Source organism: Saccopteryx bilineata, chromosome 1 (genome assembly GCF_036850765.1).
Source record: "Saccopteryx bilineata isolate mSacBil1 chromosome 1, mSacBil1_pri_phased_curated, whole genome shotgun sequence".
NCBI classification, from domain to species: Eukaryota; Metazoa; Chordata; class Mammalia; order Chiroptera; family Emballonuridae; genus Saccopteryx; species Saccopteryx bilineata.
In genome coordinates, this window is record NC_089490.1 from 43,442,005 (window position 1) to 43,464,694 (window position 22,690).

Below are 22,690 nucleotides of genomic sequence, written 5' to 3' on the forward strand. Positions count from 1 at the left end.
CATAATTCGCAGTGTAATTCTTAGAATTATGTTTATATAGTGGAGACTGTGTCAAAGCTATTTTCCATTTTGAAATGGTAGAGATGCTTTGTGTTTAATAGGAAAAAATTATAGAAGAATTAAATTCTTAATTGGAATGGGAATAGGAAAGTGTACTATATCAGATAATTAAAGCAAGAAACAATTTACTATTTTTACATAGTTTTGTGTGCTTATTAATTTTAACTAAAGTAAAACTGAGACTACAACTGGAAAAAGCAGGTGGTCAGAATTGAGATGTATTTTTAGGATTTCACTATTAAAACTTTCTTGGCAATTATACCTCTTATTCTAAACTAATGCAAGAATGTTGAATACTGTTATAAATACAGCACTTTCCCATCATTAATATCAACACGTCACCTTACTTCCTATGAATTCTCTCTTGGTTTACCTTGTAGAATTCTACTGAATGACAGCATGTTATGCAATTGTTTAATTTAACCCTGGTAACATGTTCTACAATTTTTAGGAAGGACTTACTTGTTTGATTTGACAGCTGACTTGAAAAATGAAGAGAACAGATGGAGTAGAATAATAACTATGATTTCAAAAATCACAGAAATTTATCTGTGGCCAATGCCAATTGGTATGGGAGTAACCATGCCAACTTTTAATTAGCCATGGTAGCAGGCAATTGGGAAGTGTCATGGTGATCCCATAGCCAAGCAAGAGGTTTATCATTAGTTATTACTGATGTGTCATTATTTTATTCTTTATAATGCTAGTGAATAACTCTAGATTATGAGAAATGTGCTTAACCCTCTATTGTTGCATCTTTTATAGTGGTTACAGAAAGAATAAAGTGTCAAAAAAGGAGAGACATAAAACAGGAGAATAATCATCAAGGTCTATCATATTTCATGAGTATTAAATTGTGTTTTAAAGTGTTATTTTTAATAACTTCAAGGTATTTTAGTATATGAATATATTATATTTTATTTGACCATGCTAGTGTTGGAAATTGAAGTCTTTCCTACTTGCTATTTTTATTTGTTTATTCTAGCCAGTACATATAATACAGAGTTAGCATACATTAGGAAGTATCTTTGAACACATCTTTTGCTCTTCCTTGAAACTAGATTTTAGGAATTAGAATTATTAGGTTGATAATTATGGAAATTTTTAAGACTCTTGATACATATATTTAAATTACCTTCCTGAAAGTTCGTTTAAAATCAGTTTATACATTCATGAGTAGTGGTTGCATCTTTATTCTATCCTGACTAGCTTTTAAACTTTTAAACATTAGATTTTTAAATGTTCATCAGTTTTTAAATCAATAAATATTATTCTACTTAATTTTTTATTTCTTTATCTTGTATTTTTTAACTATATCACATTAAACATTTACAAACATGCACAACCCTGATAATAATCCTATGTCATATATGTTATAAACATTATTACCATTTTAAGGTTTGCTTTTATTGCTTAATGTGTATGGATATGTAGAAATTCTAAATTTCTCGTTTGAGTTGGGTCTTTTTTTCCCCTGATATCTTTACCTCTATGTTTTCAATTTCTGTACTTCAAGAAATCAGGTTGGCCCTGGCCGGTTGGCTCAGCGGTAGAGCATCGGCCTGGCGTGTGGGGGACCCAGGTTCGATTCCAGGCCAGGGCACATAGGAGAAGCGCCCATTTGCTTCTCCACCCACCCCCCTCCTTCCTCTCTGTCTCTCTCTTCCCCTCCCGCAGCCAAGGCTCCATTGGAGCAAACATGGCTCGGGCGCTGGGGATGGCTCCTTGGCCTCTGCCCCAGGCGCTAGAGTGGCTCTGGTCGCGCAGAGCGACGCCCCGGAGGGGCAGAGCATCGCCCCCTGGTGGGCAGAGCCTCGCCCCTGATGGGCGTGCTGGGTGGATCCCGGTCGGGCGCATGTGGGAGTCTGTCTGACTGTCTCTCCCCGTGTCCAGCTTCAGAAAAATACAAAAAAAAAAAAAAAAAAAGAAAGAAAGAAATCAGGTTAATATACATTAACTCTTTCTTCAACCTAAAATGTATTTTGGTGACTATTTTAAGGTGAAAATGAAACTTAACATTTCCCCTACTGTATCTGATAATAATTTTCTTTCACATTTGTTCATTATGCCTTCTTTATCATATGAGAAGATTATTTGAGGCATATGTATTCTGTTAATTACTATATTAATGCCACATTATTTTATTTTAACTTTTATAATTCATTTTAGCATCTAGCACTGGAAACTCTATTTCATTACTCTTCAAATGTTTTATCTATTTTTACTCATTTACAGAGCTAGGTACCCACTCTAACTTTGATTTCCTTGTCTTTGAACTGGGAATAATAATGACAACTATTGCCTTTGTGTAAAATATAAATGATATCATCATGCAAAGGATTCTAGTCAGTGCCTGGCACATAGTAAAATACTAAAGAAGTGCTTGCTTTTATTGTTGTCTTCCTTATGAATTTAGTATCAATTCACCTAGTTCCAAAATAAAATTTCATTAGTATTTTGGTTTATGTTAAAGATACATACTGACTTGGGGAGTAGCAGAATGTAGTTGAGCCTCAGAATGTTTGGAATCAGGAACTAAAAAGCTATTAAGAAACTAGACAGTTCTGCATTCTCCCTATGTCTGTTGGGCTGAATGATTTCTCTTCTCTGAAAAACTTCTCCGTTCTCTTGCTTGTTTTGCAACCTGACTCTCCTTGCTTGTGTGTAAAGTTAATATTAAATAACCACTCCAAAATGGCAGTCCCTCAGTTTGAATAACTTTATTTAAGTCCGGGGCTAGTAAAAAAAAAACTTACTGCTGCATCTCATGTCCCCATTGTGAATGTAGAAAATCTAATTGACTCACCTCTGGTTCGATCACCGGTGTCTGGGAAGCCCTGCAGCTGACTCAGCTGATTTTCAGACAATGCATGGGAGACAGTGAGAAGGAAATCATAGGCAGCCATAGGACTGTGAGTATTGCTGATATATGGGAAAGCTCTTGATTTTTGTATCTTTATTAAGTATCTGGTCAGTTCACTCAATTTTCTTGTCAGCTCTGCTTGCTAATTTTATTAATTAGTTTTTTATTTGAAAACAATGGATATATATATAATAATATTAAAGGAAATACACATAATAATTTGGCTTCTTCATTCCAATTATTTAATTTTCTTCATGTTTCCTGTCTCGCTGTAAGTTGGTGACGGGTGCAGAATAGAAGTGGTAGATGTGGGGTGACTGGTTAGAAAATCTCTGCAGTAGTCAAGAAAGAGGTGATTGCTGCTTGTAATTTTGGTGGAGATGGAGAGAAGTGGATGGTTTTGAGATATAATTTGGAGATAGTATCAACTGATTTTGGTGATTTGGGGATGAGAGAAGAGGTGATGATCAGAGATTATTATCACATTTCTTTCTGGCCATTGTGCATTGGAGAAGGAACAGATTTGCATGTGGGAGTTACACCATAAATTTGAAAGGCACACTAAGGCATCTGATTAGATCTGAGTAGGAGTTCAAAAGAAAGCCTGCACTACAGTTCCAAGTGGGGAGTAGTCAGCACGGAGCAATGGCAATGGTGAGATCGCACGAAGAGAGGTTGGAAGCAGAAGAAAGCCTGTGACCATGAGTGGAGCCACATAAATATCTGGAAGTTGAGTGGGGGAAGAAGAATGGTATGGAGAAGGGGCAGCTGGAGAAATATAGGGAAAAATCAATAGAATGTGTTGCCAAGTAGAAGAATGTATTTAAGAAAGTGAGTATTTAAATGTTCAAAAAGTGACGTAGAAGTCACATAAAGTAATAATGTCAATTGTCTCCATAGATCATTGGTGACTTCAGTAAAGGTAATTCTGGTGGCATAATGAGGGTAGATGCCAAGTTCGAGTTTGTTGAAGAGTAAATTACAAAGGAAAGCATTTAAACCTGTCTCAAAAGCTGGCTGTGAAGGAAGCAACAGCAAAAGAACAGAAACTGGAGGGATATAGATTATTGAAGAAAACCCCAATACACCAGAATGCAAAGCAGTCATGAGGTCCGTCATAGGGAACTATTCTTGGTCAAGAAAAGTTCTTCATCAAAAGGCAAGAACAGACCAAGCTCATTTAGAGAGTCACAAATGTCTTACACTTTCTAAGGATTGTCATACTTAGGTCAATAATAATATCATATTAAGGAATTCTAATTAAAATCAGTAATGTGACAAAGGTGTCACCATTAATATTATTAAACAATATTCTGGAATTTCTGTCCAACATCAGTTTTACTTCCAAATTACAGTTTAAATCTGTCAATTTACCTCCATGTCTCCTGATACAACTAAGTCATAATCATTTATTAGTCATCTCCTGACTAATTCCCCACTTTCCACTCTTGCTCTTCTCTCAACCATTCTCCAAATTACAGGGGGATGCAGCTTTATAAAACTAAGTAGGTGGCTCTTGTGCTTAAAACAATTAGTTGTTTCCCATTAAATTAAAACCCCAAAACCCTAACTAGCCCACAGTCCTGCATGACTCAAGTGGCCTACACTTGCCTCTCTGAGCTCCTCTTTCCCCACTCACCTCTTCTCTACTTTTGCTGCAGCCTCACCAACACTCTTGTCAGTTCTTTGAACTCGCCAACCTCTCTTCTGCCTCAGAACTGTCCACTGATGTCCCCGCTACTTGGAAGACTTCTCCCTTCACTTGGCCATTTATCATACCTTAAAAATCATTGTCTCAGGGGGAAACATCCTTGATGCTCCAATCAAAATCAGTCTGTTCTGTTACACTTTCTCATTATACCTTCAGCATTATACTTCACTTTTATAACACTTATCACAATTTATAGCCATCAGTTTGCTGTCACGAGGTTTTCTTTTTTCCCCAGAAGAGCAGATGGTCCAGGAGACCAGTGACCATGCATGTCTGCTTATGCCTTTTCCTCCACACCCAGCGTAATGCCTAACACAAGGGGACACTGTTAGTTAGTCCCATACTGGAGGACAACAGAGTAGACAAGGTTAAATCGTGTTTCTTTTTGCCTCCTGAGGTATTTGATAATTATTATTTTAATTTATTTGATTCAGTATCAACCCTGCCTTTTCAGATTGCTGCTATTGAATTTATAAGGTAGAGTTAGAGATCAAAATTAATTTTATATATGTATGTGGTCCTTGGAATTGTGTTTCAAAAAACGGCAATGTATAAAACATTAACAAATTTAGAAATATACTAAAATGTGCAGAGAATAAAACAGTTAACATATTTCTATTTTTCATTATTTGTGGAAAACATTGCCAAGCAGGCGCTATTTAGTTCTTTATTCAATAAAATGAAATAACACAGTTCTTTTAATACCAGATATTATGGTATCTTTTTAATTTAGCCATAGTGTTAAAGGTTGTCTGTTGATTCTTGTGTGTTATGACTTTAGGTTGCAATTACAGTGGAATTTTGGAACTGCTGATCATAGTGACTTTAGAGTGGCTTTGTTAAGGAAATTTATTCAGTTGCTATTTTTTATACTTTAAAGACAAAGAAATATGGAAATTTGGGGCCTTTAATGAGAGATTAGTAGAAAAGGCATGATCCCATTTATAGAATGATTAAATACAACTTGACTTTTTGTAGTTTCTCATTAATCAGTGCTGAGTATTCTAAAATGGCCTCAATTTGGTTTTATTTTGATCTTTATTCCAATTTTCCTGTTTCTTCACTCCAGGCTCTCGCACTGTGTCAGGTGTCCACTCTTGGGTTTTAGGTCCTCTGTGCCCCTTTCTTAGGGTCTGTCTGTACCACAGACTCGACTTCCTTGTGCCCCCAGCTCCCCTTTCCACACCTTCTCCTTCATCTTCCCAGCCCACCGTTTTCTTTGCCAGCTGTTTTTTTTAAATTATTTTTATTTATTCATTTTAGAGAAGAGAAAGAGAGAGAGAGAGAGAAGGGGGGAGGAGCAGGAAGCATCAACTCCTATATGTGCCCTGACCAGGCAAGCCCAGGGTTTCGAACTGGCGACCTCAGAGTTCCAGGTCGACGCTTTATCCATTGCGCCAGCACAGGTCAGGCCCACCTGTTTTGCCCTTATCCCATTGAAGCCTCATCCCTTTTCAGGTTACATTCTATTTTTATATCAGGGAGTTCTGAGAAGGGACGAGGACTTTTCGTATAACTAAATGAATTAATGAACAGGTGACTCTAGAGTATTTTTTGTACTCAAAAACAAGGAAAAGATCTATTATGCAATTCCTCCCTCACATCTGAGCATTCCTGAATGAGACTGCATTTTAAATTAACAGTAAGGTAAAGGCAACTCTACATTTGGTAACAGATGTTTTAGTGTATAAAAATGTGTGGTTTCTATTTTTTTAATAAGATGGATTTTAAAATTAATCTACCAATGGTTTCTGCTTACCATCACCATCAAATATTCATCATTGATGTTTTCACTAAATATCAGTTAATAAATATACTCGATTAACTGAAACTCTTTGTTGGAGGTGCATTCCAGATGGTAGGAAGATAATTAATTCAATGTCACCAAATATTAGATGACAGGTGCATTTTTATTTAGAAGCCACTGGTATGTGAACTTTCTCATTCAGTATAAAAGCAATTCACTGTATAGTAATTGCTGAACATGTGTGTCCCAGCAGATTTAAATAGCAGAATTCCTCTGTACAGAAAAACAGAGGTGTTGGTGCAGCTGCTGTTCTAAGTGGATGTTGTGCAACGACTGTGTGACAAGTTATCGTCTGGGCTTATAACCATCTATTGCTTCGTAGTTTAATATCTTACAGAAATTATCCCTGGTTCTTGTTTTTCCTTGCTAATCTTCACAATCCCCTTTAAGCCATATAAGTAATTCCCCCTCAGGGATCTGCTGTAATAGCAGTTGAGGATGAATGAGACAAGATGCCAAAAGCAATTCACATTTGGTTTGTCTTTTCTACATTTTTCCTTGCCGTTCTTCATGTTCTGCCAGTAAGCATACTGTGAGGTCAAAAATAAAGAAAAACGTGGCAAAAGATTGCTCTGGGAAAATATTTTCTAGAATGTTATTTTAAGTACCTGCACTTGTCCAGCCCTGGGAAGGACGGTGGCAATGCAGATGGCTTCACTCACTGGCTATGTGCCAGGGACTCTCTGATAGTGATCCTTCCTCTACTTAGGGTTTACTTGTGTGTACAGACGACTCATGGAGATGATGTCTTGGTAAAAAAATTAAAGGGTTGAGTCACACAGTAGCACCCTGTAGACTAAGGTCAAATCAAGGGTTCTTTCTTAGGTTAGAGGAAACTTAGGAGGTCATCTACTTTAACTCTCTTTTTATTCAGCTTTTACAGGGGTCATCCAAGCTCTGTTCATTGAAGCTAATAATAGACAATTCTAAGTTTCTTTGAGCCAAAATCTGGTTCCCTATTATTTGGACCAATTTGCTTCAGTTCTAACCCTTTGGAAGGATGCATTCTCAGATATTCCTTTTTCCAAGAGTTGAAGATAGCGAGTATGTTCTTCTACAATCTACACCATGTTAGTATTTCAGGATTTTCCATTGTGCTTCATGAATCCTGACTCATGGATCCCTCCTATTCCTCAGAGCCTTTATCTTGTGATACTATAGCTTATCAATGTCCTATTATGTGATATACTCCCTTTACTTTCAAAGCAGTTTGATGCCAATCATAACTCAACATGATGTTAAATTTTTTTTCAAAACCCTTGCCTGGTTTTGAAACACTTTTGTTTTTATTATTATAGTTATCCATTTATTTGATCATTTACTATGTACTGGAGAACACAGAAGTAGTAGGATAGAAGACAGAGTTCTTCTATTGTGTTTTAAGCAGGGAATAATGCAGGCAGTGTAACTGGGTGAAGGAATGTGGAGTTAACAGAGCTGAGTCCTGATCCTGGTTCCACCTCCACCTGATTGCAAGGCTCCTCTGTAAAAGGAGAGGCTCTGCTAGAGTACCTCTAGAGTCACAAATGTTTAGAGCTAGAGCGAACCTCAAAATACATAGGATCTATACTACTGTCAGGCACTTGTCTTCTTGAATTAGCATTTACATTTATATGTGCCAGCTTTTATTTTGGGGGTTTTAGCTTCATATTTCTACTTGTCAACTTTTAACTCTTTCTTCTCACATCTGTTCTCATAATATTCCCTTTCTCAGCTTTGGAAGAACCATGATTTTTTTTTATAGATAAATTCTGGGTCTTTGAATAACTGATATGAATATTGAGTAAGACAAAACTCTGTGGCACACCACTGGAGCACTCTTTCTAGGTAATAACTAAACATGAATTAAAATGAGTATATTAAACCACTTACTGACCTCACTGCAGTTTAACCCACATTTATGCAACACATCATAAGAAATTTTATTAAATGTCTCACTGCAGTAAGTAAACCAATCTCATAACATTTGCATACTTTTTGTTTTTTGATATTATATACCTTCTTGATAATTGTATTCTTTACTAATAGCTTACAATCAATTTGTTTAATAATTAATTCCAGAATTTTGCCAGGGATCAATACCCAACTTACTCATGTATATATATTTTAAATGAGGAAACATTACTGGATCTTGACTTTTCCTTCCCCAAGAGTTAGGAAATTTATGTCAATGACTAATTTCCATGAGCTCTTAGTATCTGTCCTTAATCTACCCTTTCCTCTCTTAATCTCAAGGTAGTTATCTAGAATCAATGAATTTAAAAATGCCTTCCTTTTACTTTCAAAGCAGTTGATGCTATCCATAACTCAACATGATGTTAATTTTTTTCAAAACCCTTGCCTTGTTTTGAAACACTTTTATTTTTATTATTATAGTTATCCATTTATTTGATCATTTACTATGTACTGTATACCAGATACTATGGTTAGCACTAGGGTAACAGAGATGAAAGAGATAGAACATTCTTTTAAAGAGCATGCATAAAGTGTCTGATGGTTGGTAAATGATGCTGTAGAAGGAGGAGGGGTGAGTTCATAACTCTGCTAGGCAGAGGGAAGTAAGTTGGGTAAGGATTCATTAGGGAATCTTGAAGCATAGGCAGGTATTCTCCAGAGCAAGGAGGAAGCAAATGGAATAATTCATTCAAAGTCACAGAGAGGGAGAAAGTATAGGGAACCAGATGGGGTGTATTATGTAACAAAATGAAAAGCTGTGACCACCAGAGAGAAAAAGAAAAGAACTTTTAAAAACCTGACTGAAGCACAGCTTCAGGTAGAGCACTTAACCAGGAAAATTACCAGGAAATAACATCAAAAGGTTCCCTCTGAGAGTTCAGTTGATGGCCTGTTGAGCTCACTCTCCCCAGTAGGGACACCACCTGACCTCCAAGCAAGCGATCATTATGGTAGGGAACTTTGATATTTTGGGAAGAATCTTCCTCCTAGAAGACCCATATGAAATCTCTAGACAAAAGATTAGAGAGGCTGATATCCCTTAAAAGCCTCATGCAGGCTTAAATGAGACATTAGGTAAGCTTTTTGTTTGGCACTTCCCAGGATTTTCTGAAGCTCTCTGTTTTCTTTATTCTTGCCATTTATAGAAACTGAAAGTTTAGTGTAAGAGAGAGTAAATGGATTTGGCTTCTTGTCTAGGTTTATTCTGCTTTTTAAGATTCCAAGGCAAATTAATTTAGAATATTTTATCTTTTCCTTTGATTGGAGAAAGAAAAGAAAGCATGAAATGTAGCCAAACAGAGTTTTCGCATTTGATCATAAAGTACAAGTGGCAAAATCCTGGCGTTACCTACTAATAGTCATGTTTACCAAAGAACCCCAAATTTTAACAATCTTAAATTCTAATAATTGACTAGCCAGATGTCCAGTCTTATGATCTTCCTCCTCAAATTTTCACAAGAATTCTCATGGATTCTACATGTTATTTCTGATCATTGTGTGAGTTAACATAGAGTTTTGCTGCTGTCATTTCCTATTTTGGTTCTTGAGCAGAGGGGTAGAAACTTCAGAAATATTAATTTGAGTTGGTGTGCACAGTTTTTGCTATATCTTCATTCATTTAGGTTGATTGTCATATCTGTAGATATAGAGAGACAGAGAAAGAAATAGAGAATTCTTTATCTAATAGATAAGTATTTTGTATGTTCCTGGAATATTTAGAAAAGTTTATAAATTTTTAGAAAAAATTAAGTTCAAAGGCAGACATTTTGCAAGACATATTTATGGATATAAGCAACAATAAAGAAACCAAGAAATGAAGAAAAACACTCCTAAAAATAACTCTTGAATTAAAGAGTAAATGAAAAGAGAAAGTCATAGATATCAGTGAACAAGAAAATATTCTATATCAAAACATGAAACATAAAAAAGCTGTTCTCTAGGTTTATCCATTTTGTTGCAAATGGCAGAATTTCATTCTTTTTTATTATTGAGTAATATTCCATCGTATATATACAATGGACACTTAGGTTGCTTCCATATCTTGGCTATTACAAGTAATGCTACATACATGTTGAAAAACTATGTTGTACATCTGAAACTAACATAAGAATATGTCAACTATACTTTAATAATTTTTTAAAAGCTATACTGAGGGTGAAAATATATAGTGAAAACCTTGTTTATTATAAAGGAGGAAATATAAAAATAAATACTTTTTATCTCATATAATAATAAAAAGAGCTACAAATAAACCAAAGTAAACTAGAAGGATTTAGTAATATAATCACTAAAATCAATTAAACAAACTTTTTAAATTGTAAAAATAGATAAACAAATCTAAAAACTGGTTTAATAAAATGACCCATAAAATAAATCAATAAAATTTGGTTAAGGAAACAGAAAATACAAATGAGACAAATTAGAACAAGAAATAAATTTATAAATATAAATTTAACTACAGATAGTATATAAACTAAAGAAATCCCGAGAGACTACTTTGTGTACTTCTAAAGAAACAAATTATAGACAACAAAGAAAAATTGATTATTTTCTGAAAGAAAGTAAAAAACGGAGCTAGAGTTTTTAGAAAAGAGGACAACACTAATTGTTGTGGAAGAGGTGATTCAAGATCTACCATTGAATAAAAGATAGGACTAATTGTATTTTTTAGTAGGCTTTATCTAGCCAATGTTATTTAAACTATTCTAGACCAAAGAAAATATTGACAGCTTCAAAGAAGTCAGCATAATTTTAATTTCAAATCTAATAAATAAAATAAAAACTATAATCAAATTTACTTATGAATATATATTATTTTATATATAAAATATTAACAAATAGAAGTCAACAATTTAGCAAAAGAAACATTAAATAGGTTTATACTAGGAAGTCAAGGTTGATTTAAATTAAGGAATTATATCAACATTCTATGTTGCATTAACTGATTGGTGTATAGAACTTGTATAATTATGTAGATATCAAAGATTTTGTTAATATGCAATAATCATTTATAATTGAATTTCTGAGTAAACTGAGAATTGATGAAATATTTGTATTGAACTCAAAAATCAAATATTCTAAAAAATGGTGGGAGGCTAGTTTAAAAATTAAACAAACAATACTAATACCCAAAGAAGTAAAAGTGACATCACCACTGCTTCACAAGCAAATTAAATAACTTGTATGTATTGTAAAAAAGATTAAATCTATCTCTTCTTTAACTTATATCTGACTGTAAAAATGGAAAATCTAAGAGACTTTGGTAAGAAAGATTTTTAATTGATAAAAGAATTTGGGTAATTGGTTAGAGACACCAGAGATATATTAAAAAACAAAAGATTTTCTTGATCTTAACCATGAACATCTAGAAATATAAATAGGTAAAAGTCTATTAAAAGTAATAAAAGCAATAAGAATTTTAGGGAAATTGGAATAAGAAAAGAACATGGCCCTGGATGGTTGGATAACAGTGGATTGTCAACCCAACATGTGGAAGTCCCGGGTTTGATTCCCAGTCAGGACACTCTGGAGAAGCAACCATCTGCTTCCCCCCTTCCGCTCCCCCTTCTCGCTCTTCTCCTCCCACAGCCACTACTCTATTGATTTGAGCACATAGCCCCGGGTGCTGAGGATGACTCCATGGAGCCCCTGCCTCACATATTAAAAATAGATCAGTTGTGATCATGGCCGCAGATGAGCACAGCATTGGCCCCGGAAGGGTTTGCCAGGCAGATCCTGGTCAGGGCGCATGCAGGAATCTGTCTCTGTATCTTCCCCTACTCTCACTTGAAAAAAAAGAGAGAAAATAACATGATATGTACAAAGAAAATCAAAGGATTTCAAACAAGATTAACTGAAAGTAGATACCATTTTCTTAAAAGTTACATTAGAAAAATTCACTAATTTAAAATTAACATATAAATTTAATGCAATAAATTTGTTTTGAAGTTGTATAAAATTAAAGTTTACATAGACAAATAAATATCTAAAAATAATTAAAAATTTTACAAAAGGACAATAGTAAGGATGGGCTTGCTTTACCAGACACCATAACATTCTATAAAGTCACCATAATAACATAAATACTGTATCATGTAGTATAAAGACAGATAGAATGAAACTGAAGGTCTAGATATTGATCCAAGATTTTATGAGAATTTAATTTAATAAATGTTTGTATGCAATGGAAAGGATGGATTACTCCATAGATCTGCTGGCTCTATTGACTCTATCCATATGAAAAATATCCTATAGTCTATAAAAAATGAATCCAAGATGGATGAAGGATTAATTTAAAAATCAAAACAAAATATATATTTTGAATTTATACAAGCTAGGGGCAAGGGTATATCTAACAACACTTGAGACCCAAGGACTATAGAGTAAAAGACAGATGTATCATAGATATAAAAATTAAACATTTAAAAAGTAAAGGCCTATAACTAAACTTAATTACAAAATGGTAGTTTTGGTAAAGTTATTATAAAAATTAACAGGCAACCATTTAACATTTGTACTTTCCAAAGAGTTTTTAAAAATTGATGAGAAAAGATGAAAAAAATAATTTTTTAAAGTGAAGAAAATATGTGAGTCACTAGTTTGCCACAGGGCAAACCTAAAATATTAGGAAACATAAAAGACTCAGATTCACTAATAGTCCGTGATACGTAATTTAAAGCAATTAGGAGCTCTGACTTTCCACGCATCGCCCTGACACCTGTTGCTGGATGTGATGTAAGGACGAAGGCATTCCCATACATTGCTGATGGTATGCAGAGAGCTATAGCCTCTTTTGGAAAGCAGTTTTGGCAACATGTTTTATTTATTTATTTTTTTAATCTTTAATATATAATCTCTTTACCCAACGAGCTCTTTGAGACTCTGATTTATACAAAGTATATTACGTGCATATAATTGTGTTTAATGCAGCATAATTTGCAGCAGCAGAGAAGAGGAAACAGCAAAAAGGCATTAACAGGAAAACACTGAGTAAATTTAGGGAACAACTAGATCATAGAGTATTATGGAATAATTAAGGTGAATAAATTAAGACTGTGTTGGGTATTCCAAATTGATTTATGGAAGGTAATGTTGATGGAGAAAATTCAAATGAAGAAAAATTATTTAATATAACCAAATTTTATAGCAAACAGGACAAAAATTATAGTGTGTGTATGTGTCTAGTTAGGATTATATGAGTTTGGAGAAAAAAATAGGAAGGATATGTAAAAAATTCATAACAAAAGTCTGGCATCCAGTGAAGAGTTAAATAAGTGAGGTAGAAAAGTATGTTTTATTGTTATTGTCATAAATTACATTATATATTTTTATATTTAAAAATGCTTTATATCTGTGAAATATTTTACTTATAAATTGTATATTTATTTAGTATATAAATGGCTTTATATTTATAAATTTTATAGTCAGAAAATATATCATATTACACACACAGATATATATACATTATATATAGTCATGAGCATGTATCAGATATTTCATAAAAAGCATTTAGAAATCAGTACAAAAATATGTTTTATGTAATCACATTTAGAAATTTATGTAAAATTATGTTTGTATTTTAGGTAATTTTTTAATTTTAAAAAATAAATACAAGAGCCTGACCTGTGGTGGTGCAGTGGATAAAGCATTGACCTGGAAATGCTGAGGTCGTCGGTTCGAAACCCTGGGCTTGCTTGGTCAAGGCACATATGGGAGTTGATGCTTCCAGCTCCTCCCACCTGTCTCTCTCTCTGTCTCTCTCTCTCCCTCTCTCTCTCCTCTCTAAAATGAATAAAAATTAAAATTAAAAAAAATAAGTACAAGAAAAATTGATTGAAGATAGGAAAACCAACTAGCTAGTTGCTACAATAGTATATAAATAAAATTGAACTACAGTCATATCAATGATAACTGCGTGATCAGGAAGAAACAGGAGTGATTTAACAGGAATAAAAACAAAAATATAAAAATAAAGAAGAGAGGAGGGATGGAGGAAAGATTCTCTGTTCTGTCCCAACGGTCTATTTGTCTTCACTTAACCAATACAACCTTACCTAAATTACTGGCATTTTATAGTAAATATTGAGTTGAAAGTATTAATGGTGAAAGTTCTTCAACTCTGCTCATTGAGATTATCTTGGGTATCCTGGGACCTGGTATTTCCATGTAGATTTTGAAGTCAACATGTTAGTTTCCACACTCACACACACACAACCTGCTGAGATTTTGAATGTTTTCTTTCAACCTATAGATTATTTGGGAGGATTTATCTTATAATAACATACAGTCGTCCAGTCCATAGTGTATCTGCTTATTTAGGTTTTCTTTATTGTTTCTTAGTAATGTAATTTTCACAGTAGAGTTCTTAAATAATTTGTTATTTTTATTACTAAGTATTTGATGTTTTTAATGCCCATTTAACTAATTTTTTTATTTTAATTTCAATTTTTTGCTGGTAGAGTATTAAAAACATTATTTTATTTATTGGCTTTATTTCCAGCAGCCTTGCTCAAATAATTAATTAATTCAATAGTGTATAGCTTATCATGTTATATATGAATAAACAGTTTTAATTCTTTATCCTATTTCTTACTAATTGTATTTCTTTTTCTTGCCATATTGCACTAAGACTTTTGATATAATATTGAATATAAGTGGTTATAGTGGACAGCTTGTCTTCTTTCTAAACTCAGAGGAAAATAATTCAATATTTAATAATTAAATATACTGTAGGTTTTTGTATGGATGTATTATGAGAAAAAGGATATTAAGAATATAGCTTCCTGAGTTTTCCCCTGAATAGTTAGTTATTCATATATTGAATTTTTAAAATTCTTTTCTACAACTGTTGAAATGAAAATGATTTTTCTTTCCTATTAATGTAGTTAATTTTATTAATTTATTCTTAAATGTTAAACTAGGCTTGGATTTTGTTGGTCAAATAAGTTTGTAAATATGATATATAGGTTTGCTCACTTAGAGTTTGCATTGGGTGTGGGGAACAGGCTGTAAGCGGGCAGGGCTATTATACCCTAAGCCGCAGGGGTCCCCAAACTTTTTACACAGGGGGCCAGTTCACTGTCTCTCAGACCATTGAAGGACCACCACATATGGTGTTCCTCTCACTGACCACCAATGAAAGAGGTACCCCTTCCGGAAGTGTGTGTGGGGGGGTAAATGGCCTCAGGGGGCTGCATGTGGCCCGCGGGCCGTGGTTTGGGGATGCCTGCTAAGGTTTAGTTTTAAGACTAAGCCATTCCCACCCTAAGTGACTTTGTATCAGAGATTTCCTTGTTTATATATTGGATTAAAGGTTTTGATTTCTACACTATAAAATGGGGCAGACCAGGAACTTGCTCACTCTCGGTTGCTGAGATTAGCATTACAAGGAGAGCAGAGAAAGACCACGTGGAGGAGAGGAGAAGCAGCCAAGATGGCGGAGTGCTGAAGGAGAAGCCAGTTAATGCAGAGTTTGTGCAGAGAGAAGGAGATGGGGAACAGAGGTGAATAAGTCTGGTGAGCTAGAAACCTTTGATTCTAGGAAACTTGGATAAGTCAGTGGATTAAAGCTAATGGCCCACCAGTTCTTGGCTCCATTGTTTCATTACCGTCTGTCCAAATCAAATGCGAACCTGCACGGGCCAGGTGGCTGTGATTGTGGCCATGGATACTGGCTTTACAGATTTCTGTAATAAAACTCATTTGTTCATGATGTGTTATGCTATTTTTTAATATCCCAAGGTCCAATTTGCTAATACATTTCCTAGGAGTTTTGTATCTAGATTTATGAAAAACCTGAGTGATTCCTTTCTCGTAATTTTCTTGTCAGATTTTGGTATAAGAGTTATGCTGGGCTTATGTGATGGAAATTGTGAACTCCTTTTCTGTTCTCCAAAGAAGTGCTTGTAATATTTATATTATTTATTCCTTAAATGTTCTTAAGAACTCACCAGAAAAGCCAATAAGATCTGTTGGTTTCTTTGTAAATGATTTTAAATTATGGGTTTAATTAGTTTGTTTGTTTATTGCTTTTTTTGTGTTATTCCTCAAAATTTGGGAATTATCTGTTTCTGTGCTTATTTATAGTCATAAAATAAACTAAATTATTTATTTCTGCCCTCAGTTTCTGTTGATTTTCTTCTCTGGGATGGCAGATTTAACATATTTCTACTTCTTCCATCCCTGAGGTAGTCAGATTTCAATGAATTGCATTATTTTTCTTAGTTTTTATCTTGGTTTTATTGATATGCTAATCTTTGTTACCTAATTTATTGATTTAAAGATGTTCTTTAAGTACCTTATTATACATGATAAAGAAATTATTACATTCACATTGCCAGTCTCTTTATCTCTCCCTTCTCCTTCCAATTTTTGTTATAGAATTACATTTTTCAATATTATAGTATTTACATTTTGTTCTAACCAAAATACCCAATTTTTTTTCTTTTAGTCTTACAGCTAAATGAAATCTATGTTCAGTTCTTTGCCTACAGTTTTTGTATTATTATTTTGTGTGGCTAATGTCTTCTAGTTTTCTTCTCAAAAAATTCACTAAAAATATAGATGCATTTCTCAGTTCACTTTGTTCATTAGATTCCACATATATGTGAGATCAAGTGATATTTTCTTCTGAGGAACGGAATAGAGACAGAGGCAGGGTCACAAGGACCAGAGGGACAGCAGTCAGAGGGAAGGGGGATGGGGGGATGGGATCAGAGAAGGTAAAGGGATTGAACTATACATACATAACACAGAGATATAGGTAACAGGACAGCAAATCCTAGAGGGAAGGGGGGAGGGAGATAGAGGGAGGAGGGCAAAGGGAGTAATGAAAAGGGACACAGGGGTGGGGGTGAGGGAGTTATATTCAGTGAGACACTTGAATCCATGTAAACACAATCCATTAAAATTAATAAAAATTAATATATATATAGATATAGTGTATGTGGAGAGCCCCTCGAACTTTTTTCCTTTATACTTTAATGACAATTTAGATTAGTCTATAGTTCTTGAGACTGTCTTTGTTTTCTTGGTGACATTTTATTTTATTTTTAAATAATTGAAGGAAACTTTTTTTTAAGAAGAGGTGAGATAGACAGACTCTCACATGTGCCCCGACTGGGATCCCCCTGCAACTATCATCTGGGGCCAATGCTCTGCCCACCTGGGGCCATGCTTGCAACCAAGCTATGTTTAGTGCCCGAAGTGGAGGCTCCACAGAGCCATCCTCAGCACCTGGGGTGATGTGCTTGAACCAATTTGAGCCATGGCTTCAGAAGAAGAGAGAGAGAGAGTGATAGAGAAGGGGGGGAGTGGTTGGAGAAGCAGATGGTTGCTTCTCCTGTGGGCCCTGACTTGAAGTCAGACCCAGGACATCCACATGCGGGCCGATGCTCTACCATTAAACCAACCGGCCAGGGCACAGGAAACTTTTTTTAAAATGTTTATTTTATTGATTTTAGAGAGAGGGGAAAGGAGGAAGAGAGAGAGAGAGAGAGAGAGAGAGAGAGAAACATTGGTCTAGTATTCCTGTATGTGCCCTGACCAGGGATGGAACTAACAACCTTTGCGCTTCAGGATGATGCTCTAACCAACCGAGCTATCCAGCTAGGGCTCTTGGAGACATTTTAGCCATTGTTTTATTACTATTGAGCATTGAATGTTGCTGTGGAGTTATCTGTGACCAGTCTAAAACATTTTTCATAGGAGACTGATAATTTTCTTCACTTTAAAAATAGAATTAATGCAAATGAACAATCAAATGTGTTATGCTTAGTCTTAATTTTACTGAGTTTATTTAAGGGCTTAATTTAAGAGCTGGTAGCATTTGAGGGAAATATTTATTTAGATTTAATTTGGATAAGTACAGGTCTCCCTACTTGTTACTGGGATCAACATATAAAGTATACATTAAGTTATATCTTTTAGAGGAGAGACTATTTCCCTGTGTATTACAATAGAGGACTGGACAATGAATTGATTGACATTTTGATAGTACAAGGTTAAAAGAATTTAACTTGACTTTTGTTGTGTGGGTTGGTTTTGGAATCTTTAGCTTAATGATTCCACTTGTTTGAGTTAGCCAGGTTGTGACTTTACAGTGAAAGAACCTCTACATGAGTTAATACGGGGTGCCTGTTGCCAAACACAGAAGCATTAGAATCATTTTATACTCGTGCCTCTGAATAGAAACACCCTTTCTGCCACCCAGAGGTCCCAGGTCCAATGGTGCATTCAGCACCAGTAGGAAAGGAGACAGAGGACGAGGGAAGTCTCAGAAACTTCGCATCTAGGTCTGTTGGAGACAGAGCTTAATCAGAAAAATGACGGCCACTAGAAATGATCATAACGAGTGGAAAGTAGAGACACAGATCCTGGAATCTGAGCTCACGTCGCTATCACTGAGCATCTTCAAAAGTTCCTTAAATGTGTATTTCTTTGTCCACAAAATTATTAAAAAACAAACCCTCATTTCAAAAACTTTACTGCAAGGACTCTCCTGAGTGTCTTTGAAAGTTTAGGTCATTTAAAAATGCATATTATTGCCTGACCTGTGGTGGCGCAGTGGCTAAAGCGTCGACCTGGAAATGCTGAGGTCGCCGGTTCAAAACCCTGGGCTTGCCTGGTCAAGGCACATATGGGAGTTGATGCTTCCAGCTCCCCCCCCTTCTCTCTTTCTGTTTCTCTCTCCTCTCTCTCCCTCTCTGTTTCTCTCCTCTCTAAAAATAAATAAATTAATTAATTAATTTAAAAACCTATCTTTAAAAAATAAATAAAAATGCATATTATTAATTTTACCATGTTAATAGTCATTGTGGTTCAGTAATGTGTATAATATATATCAGGGGACATCTTAAAAAGTATATTATTATGAAATGCATATTTAAAGACTCCACTTACATAAATTGAATTTAATAGATAATAACAACTCCAATGGGTGCCTTAGGGTGTTTGGAAAACACAGTTCAGGGACTTGTTAAAACATATATTCTCTGTGTGTCATATTCGACTTAGAAAGTTTGCTCTAGTAACCTAGAGCTTGAATATGTTTGTTTTGCTTAGTTAAAATAAATAAAAATAGAAAAGTAATTATTTTTAGTAAGATGGTCTAATAAGGCAGGAAGAAAGCAAATTGTACAATTAATTGTATTGTTTTTAAGTTTCAAATAATATACATAGAAAAGTGTCATTTAAAAATGAATCTGTTGCACAGACTCGTTCTGTCCCCAGGCGCATTCCCGCGTGGGTGCTTGTCTGGTCTGCCACAGCAACGTTCCAGGGCACTGGACTACCCGTCCCTGGGAGGGGGAGGCAGCTGCCCAGGGACACGGTAAAAATAGATCATCATCATCATCATCATCATCATCATCAGTCAGTAAAAGTATTTAATGGGCCCTGGCCGGTTGGCTCAGTGGTAGAGCGTCGGCCTGGCATGCAGAGGTCCCGGGTTCAATTCCCGGCCAGGGCACACAGGAGAAGTGCCCATCTGCCTCTCTACCCCTCCCCCTCTCCTTCCTCTCTGTCTCTCTCTTCCCCTCCCGCAGCCAAGGCTCCATTGGAGCAAACATGGCCCGGGCGCTGGGGATGGCTCCTTGGCCTCTGCCCCAGGCACTAGAGTGGCTCTGGTCGCGGCAAGAGCAATGCCACGGAGGGGCAGAGCATCACCCCCTGGTGGGCAGAGCGTCGCCCCCTGGTGGGCGTGCCGGGTGGATCCCGGTCGGGCGTATGCGGGAGTCTGTCTGTCTCTCCCCATTTCCAGCTTCAGAAAAATACAAAAAAAAAAAAAAAAAAAGGATTTAATGACAGATTACTATGTATAAAAAAATCCTCCTTTTATGCATCAGAAAAATGAGGTCGTGTGTTTTGGTTTAAACTGGGATAATTCATTGTCATGTATCAGTAGGTATACTGTAATGAAAAGCAACAAGTATAAATAATATCCAGTGTTTTCCATAATGTGGTACAGACTACCTACATCAGCATCTCCTAGGTGCTTAAAAATGCCTCTTCCTCCTGGGACCCTAGATCTACCAGAGAAGTCTAGGCGTTTGCCATGAAGTTCTCATTTTAACGAACTCCCTTAGACATTCTTGCACAACAGCTGAAATTTGAAAGAAGTGTGTGGGGCAGCTGGGTTAGGCTTGCTTGCAGGGTTACCGCTGCAGGCACTCTGCCTGATTGGTGCGTGAGTGCGTGGCTGCGCCACATGTGTATGGCCTGTATAAGGCTATGGGTGCTTGCGCTGGAGAGAGATTGGGGATTGTGGAGGGCAGGTTGCCTGCACGCCACTGCGAGGGGCCATTCTTGCTGTTTGTATGCCGGAAAAGAGGTTTTCCCCCGCCTGTGTGCTTGTCCGCTGTTGTGAGACTCTATTAAATGGAATAGCCGAACCCTTTTCGGCTGCGCAGTTTTTCTACCGGAATCCAGTGTGAACCTGCCTGGCCTTGGCCACCAGCATTACAAAATGTTTTGTTTGTTTGCTTGTTTGTTTGTTTAAGTGAGAGTTAAGATAGTCAGACTCCTGCATGCACCCCGACTGGGACCTACCCAGCAATCCCCATCTGGGGCCAATGATCAGACCAACCAAGCTATCCTCAGCACCTAGGGCCAATGCTTAAACCAATTGAGCCACTGGCTGTTAGAGAGGAAGAGAGAGAGAAGAGGGAGAGGGAGGAGGAGAGAAGCAGATGGTAGCTTCTCATGTGTGCCCTGACTGGGGATCGAACCCAGGATGTCCACACACTGGGCCACTGCTCTATCCAATGAGCCAACTGGCCAGGGCCAAGAAGTGGTTATTTTCATTTACAAACCCAACCATATAATATAGTCAACAGCTGGATTTCTATCTAGACTAAACACTGCTGCCTGGGTGTGTGCTATAACACCTTCAACATTCTTCAAGGAATACTTATTTTGAAACCAGTTCTGATCTGTATTACTCATTCTTAATTTACATAAACGAACCACTGAGCTTTGTGGCTCTAACACCAAGGGTACTCTAACTTTATGGGAGCTGTTGGAAAATGTGTAGAGTAGAGAATTGAGCACAATTGTTCATTAGAAATCTTCCTCAGTGCCAGGACTTTGGGTATTTTTTAAAAATCATTTTGGTGGTTTAAAATCCAAAGGCATCACCCCAGAGGTATCCACTCAAGGGTATTCTGTGATTATAACTCACTCTTATCTAAGTGCACCTCTAGCTATACCAACACAAAAACAACACAACAAAAAAGTAACTCTTATGTTAATTCATATTCTTGTCTTCCTCAAAAGTGGAATTTAAAAAATATAATTCTCTTACTAACAAATAAGCCAATCTCTAATTTTTCCCCTGTTTTCTCTCATTTTAGCAGTGCAAACAGTAACACGATTTTTTACTTGTCCATGGCCCAGATATGAGGCTACATAGAGGGAGGAGTCTTCGTTTGCTCCTGAAAAGTGTCAACTATGATGGTTGGAATAAATTTAAAACAAATCTCACACTACTGGCTTAAAGTCCTTAAGAGGATTGCCTGGTTACTGGTTTCACAAAAAGCAAATCAGCTCTGTGCTCATGAGCTTGTGAAGTTTTGTAAAAGTTAGCGATATAAGCACCACGGTTTGCAAGATAGGGCTTCCATTCACTGGCTTCTAAGACTTGGATCTAACAAAAGACCTTCCAGCTGTGTTTAATTACCATGCCTGTTGGTTCTTGATTGTTGATAAGGATTCCCAGCTGTGCTTACTTAGGAGCTCTCTGGCTAATATTCTTCCTTCTCCTGTAGAGAAGCCCTACTGAATGAAGTTGTTAGTATTGTAAAAAGTGCCCTATAAAATCCAAAGAGTGGGCTTTCTCAGCCTAAGGTTGCAGTAAATGGAAATTGTAAAACTGTTTAAAATTAAGTATGAGCCTGACCTGTGGTGGCGCAGTGGATAAAGCGCCGACCTGGAAATGCTGAGGTCGCCGGTTCGAAACCCTGGGCTTGCCTGGTCAAGGCACATATGGGAGTTGATGCTTCCAGCTCCTCCCCCCCTTCTCTCTCTCTGTCTCTCCTCCTCTCTCTCTCTCTCTCTCTCTCTCTCTCTCTGTCTCTCTCCTCTCTAAAAAAAATGAATAAATAAATAAATTTTTAAAAAAAGGTTAAAAAAAATTAAGTATGAACATCAGCTTTTGACATGGGAGGAATAAACTGAGTAAGTAAAAAAGATAATTATCTGGATCCTTACAGCGTTAAACTAAATATCCTGACTCATATAGGTTCGGAAAAAGACTCCGAAATGGTTTGCTTTTAGCCTTGCTGTAAGAAACAGAACT

General features: G+C 36.1%; 1 protein-coding gene and 1 non-coding gene across 2 annotated transcripts in view; both read left to right on the forward strand.

Moving 5' to 3' along the window:
- Window positions 1-22,690, forward strand: part of COL19A1 (collagen type XIX alpha 1 chain) — a 329,506-nt gene that overhangs the window by 85,804 nt on the left and 221,012 nt on the right. The window lies entirely within an intron of this gene.
- On the forward strand, window positions 19,606-19,729 carry LOC136321321 (small nucleolar RNA SNORA77). Its single transcript, XR_010728584.1, has one exon. It is a non-coding gene; the product is annotated as a small nucleolar RNA SNORA77 (small nucleolar RNA).